This window comes from Octodon degus, unplaced genomic scaffold (assembly GCF_000260255.1).
Source record: "Octodon degus isolate 3935 unplaced genomic scaffold, OctDeg1.0 scaffold00189, whole genome shotgun sequence".
In the NCBI taxonomy this organism is placed as follows: domain Eukaryota; kingdom Metazoa; phylum Chordata; class Mammalia; order Rodentia; family Octodontidae; genus Octodon; species Octodon degus.
This window is the reverse complement of record NW_004524765.1, coordinates 4,432,749-4,437,496: the sequence shown is the minus strand read 5'-3', so window position 1 is coordinate 4,437,496 and position 4,748 is coordinate 4,432,749. Positions and strand designations below refer to the sequence as shown.

General features: G+C 34.2%; 1 non-coding gene and 1 pseudogene across 1 annotated transcript; both read right to left on the bottom strand.

Moving 5' to 3' along the window:
- Positions 1-3,283: 3,283 nt before the first annotated feature.
- LOC101581877 lies at positions 3,284-4,069 on the bottom strand (annotated as a pseudogene).
- A 91-nt stretch (positions 4,070-4,160) lies between these two features.
- Positions 4,161-4,268, bottom strand: LOC111813465. Its single transcript, XR_002818720.1, has one exon. It is a non-coding gene; the product is annotated as a U6 spliceosomal RNA (small nuclear RNA).
- Positions 4,269-4,748: the final 480 nt, after the last annotated feature.

Here is a 4,748-nt window from a genome sequence, read left to right as displayed (position 1 = left end):
CACTAAGAAGAATATATGCAGTGTATTATTTGTTGAAACTGTACTTTCGATTTGATTTGAAACTGTCTCATTGCTATATGTTTATCAATAAATCTCTGAAAAGAAAAAAAAAATATAAACACTAAATATCCTGGAAGAGAATGTAGGAGAAACTCTTGAATATATAGGGGTGGGAAAAGAGTCCATGAACATAAAGCAAATTGCATGGGTAATACTTGAAATAATTAACAACTGGAACTTCCTTTTATTCAGAAGTTTTTGCATATTCAAAGAAGTTACCAACAAAATGAAAAGTTGACCCACGAATTTCAAAAATATCTTAACTAATAAGGACTCAGACAAAGGTCTGCTCTCTAGAATTTATAAAGAAGTAGAAAACATTAGAGCACTAAATTTAAAGACCCAATCCAGAAATGAGCATCTGAAATAAACACACACATTTCACAGGACGAAATTATAGAAGTGAATAAATATATGAAGAAATGCTCCATATCACTTCCCGTCAGTGAAATGCAAAGTCAAACAACACTGAGATACCATCTCATCCCAGTAAGAATGGCTATCATAAAGAAATCAATGAACAACTGATTTTGGAGAGGCTTTGGGGAAAAGGAACCCTTGTCCACTGCCGGTGGGAATGTAGACTGGTGCAATCATTATGGGAATCAGTGTGGAAACTCCTTAAAAATGAAGTTATTGGAATTACATCAGACTCCTTATCATAAAATGTAAACACCAGGAGAATTCAGAGTTAAGTGCTTCAAGTCCTAAAAGTAACTACTAACCCCAAATAATATATCCTACAAAACTATCTTTTAAGCTTGATGGAAAAATAGGTCTTCTTATAGCAAAGCACATCTTAAAAGATATATGAGCACCAAATCAATACTGCAAAAATACTTAAGAATATTCTAGGCAGAGCCAATGAAGACCACAATGCCAAAAAATCATATATAATAAATCTATCAAGCAAGGTCAGTAATTAACCTAAAAACAAAAAATAAATTAAAAAAATCATCAACAGAAAAATAACACAGCGACAGGAATAAATCAGTACCTTGACTCTTAAAGTAAAAGGCTCAACCCTCCAATTAAAAGACACAGACTTCTAGGCTAGATCAAAAAAAAAATATAGTACCCAAGAATTTATTGCATTCAAGAAACTTATCTAGAGTCTAGGGAGATGGCTTGGCAGTCTAAGCACCTGCCTGTCAAACACAGGTCCAGAGTCCCTTACCTGGTACTGTACATTATGCCAGCCTCATAACCCAGGCATGTTGTGTGGTTACCAAAACTGGGCATAATGGTGCCCACCTGTAATCCTAGTGTTTGGGAAGCTTAAAGCAGGATTACTATGAGTCTCTGCTGCATAGCAAGATGCCATATCAAATAAATATATTAAAATCTTGTCTATTTTTTATTTCAAGGTTTATTTTTGTAAAGGAATGAATTTCCAAAATAGTTTCATAATATAAATGTTTTTCTTTTTTAAAAAAGCTACTTTTCTCACAAAGGGACAGAACAAGATAAAATCACTTTGTTTCCTAGGCCAATACATATTTAAATGAGTATGATGTAGACATCAATAAATTTAATGTTTCATTATCAATGTCAATATTAGCTGCTTTAAAAACAAATACCTATATTTTATATTGCTTTGTCAAAATAAGTGTACCTTTTAGAAGCCAATCAACCTCATTTTGTCATTTAGACTAAGATTCCAATTTCCATCTTTAAATGTTCTAGAACTTATCAGGCTCTACCCACATTGGACAGCAAGTCAAATTAAATTAAAAATCTTCATTACATTCAACTAGCCTCCTTTTATCATTGTAAGACAAACAATGAAAATGAATGAACATTTTCCTTCAAACTAGAAAAGTGAATGAATTAAATCTTTTGAGTGGGGTTCAATTAAGTTCAAGTATTTACAGCTAGTTGAATTAAATTTTTTCCTTAGGTTAAGAACAATCATTAAAATCCAGTATTTGAGAAAAATAAATAAAGGCAACAAAAGATAAAAAATTCTATATTAGAATTGCAAAATCCATAGTCACACACCCATACATGTGTGCACATACTCTCTCTCACACACACATACACACTTTTATTTTCATGTAAGACAATAATTTTGATAACCATAATATTTGCATTAAAATACCTAATTCTTTCCTGCTCTGCTAAGAAAGACAAAAGTTCAATGCACTCAAAGTGTTGAGTGAGCAAAGGTGAATGTCAACTGAGAAAACATGAATACTAATTATTTTGTCATTTTGGTCTCATCAAGCAGAGGCCCTTTTCAGGAGCTTGACAAAAACATGTTTCATAAGACTGTATTCATGCTATCAGGTTCTGAACTTGGGAGATTTTGCAAACATAAATAATAAATTTAAAAAATAATGAAACCAGACAACAGTATCCAAACATTTTTTTCTTAATGACTTCTTCTACAGTTTTAGCCTAACCCACTGATGGTGAACTATGGCATTCAGGTCACAGTGTTGTCTGTATCACAAAAAGCTCTTAGAGGTTCACTATCACTCACCCAGTCATTTATTAATGTTCACTCTTAGATGAATCTCTTTCTTAAAGGAGGTGCATAGTAACTGCCTTAAACCTTCATGTAAAATAAAAAGAAATTAGTTGATAAAATGCTAAATAGAAATAACTGACATCTAATAAATATCTTAAAATGCAGGAAGTGTATTACATGACCAAGCTAATGAAAAATCTTCAAATGAGTAACATATTTCATCCTAACAGATGATTGCATATCTATGTTGGAAAATGTCATTTTTAATAATCTGCAGGAAAGATCATGTCAACAATTTGGAAATAAAATCCCATATAAGTGCTGACTTAAGAAAAGAGTACAAAGCAAAAGAATGTTGAACTATTCACAGGTTTAAAAGCAGTTCTTACCTTTACATCAAAGGCAGTAGTGCACCAACTGTACCAAATTATCACAGTCATCTTTCCACGGAGAAGAATACTAAAGCAGGCTACAAGATTTCTGAAAAGATTCACCACTAATATCTATAATTTTCATTTAAAACCTTAAGACTGTCTTCATGCTTATAATGCAGAAGAAAAGAAAAAATCTTGGAATGAAGACTAGATTTGGTTTCTTCTAAAAAGAATAAAATATGACACTGAAACTGTGAATAACAATCATAATTCATAAGGAAGCACAAGAATATGCCAAATTGTCCTATAGTAGATACAATGTTGGGTAGTAATGAAGATTGCTTATCTAAAAGAAGGTGCTTGACAAACCTCAACTTTAATCAAGTTTTCCATTCTGAAGAGTATTATTGGCATTCTCTTGTCTGATGAGAGAGATGACTTTGATGCACTTTTTATAGATTTTGATCATCCACAAGACATTCATCACATCCAAAACAACACAAGTACAGATCCAAGAATATTGGATTATAGCTCTCACCCTGAGGTAGAGTTCTGTTCCACAGACAGAATACAAGAACCTATACAAAGGAGGTATTATAGCAATCCGCACAATGAAAAATGCCACTATCATAAGAATTCCATTAATGACATAAGCTTTTGAAAACTTAGGATACTTCAGAGCTTCAAAGAACCACCACTGATTCACAACCTGGCTGCAGAGCTCCGCAAGCAGTCGGAAATTTGCGATGTACTCCAGCACTTGATGTGTCAGTACAAAGCAGTGGGCATACAGTGCTGCACAATGATGAATTATGAAAAACTTGTGAACAATCACTTTCCAATAGAAAATGAGAATCACAAATCAGAAATGAGGTAGCCTGAAGTAATAGCAATATTCAGTTTCACAAGTGATCAGTGGCCCCACAGTGGGTCAGCTTTAGTTACCTCATCAAAGAAGAAAACATAAAGGCCCAAAATTCCAACCATCAAAGAATGGCATGCAGATACTTGAGTTTCATTCTATCTTCTTTTCCAAACTGAGACTAGTGAAATCTGAAGAAACTTTTGTAGAAAACCAGTAACTTACAAAGTAGAAAAGAAATTGAAAGCTGAGAAAGCTTGTACAAAGAGTGCTAATGACCAGCGTGGTGTTGGGATTCATATTTCTTCAACAGTTACTGGAGGCTTCAGTCCATACTCAGCTGTCTTCAGGCAGAGTGGCACAAGACAGAGAACAACTGTTTATGGCTGCGGTAAAGAGCAACAGCCTAAAATCTAATCTAATTCATCCTTGCGCAGGAGCCATGCTAATCTTCTCTGTATCATTCCAATTTTAGTATATGTGCTGCCGAAGTGAGTACAATCTAATCTAATTCAGAAAGAAATCTATACACTAAAACTCAAGGTTGGAATGCAATATTTCATGTATCAGGACCATGAAAATAAATAAAGACAGCAATTTTATACTCAACAAAGTAAATTTTGTGTTAAAACTAGTCAGAGATCTCAAGAAAGATCACAATAGGGGCCAGGGTGATAGTTCAGTAGGACAAGTGCTTGTCTGACAAGCATGGGGTCCTGAATTCAATCCCTGGTGCTGAAAAAAAAAAGAAAGAAAGAAAGGTCATAATTTATTAGTTAGGGGAATAATTCAACTGGAAATGATAACAGCTGCAAATATGTATATACTGAATATTAGAATACCTAATTTCTTAAAGCAAACATTGCTGGACATTAAAGAACAAAATTGAGTCCTAGCCCAGGTCCGGTGAGTGTGCGGAGAGTTTCCTGCTACCCTGCGCCGGCGGGACCAGTCCCAGCCCAGGCGCAGCGTGGGCCGG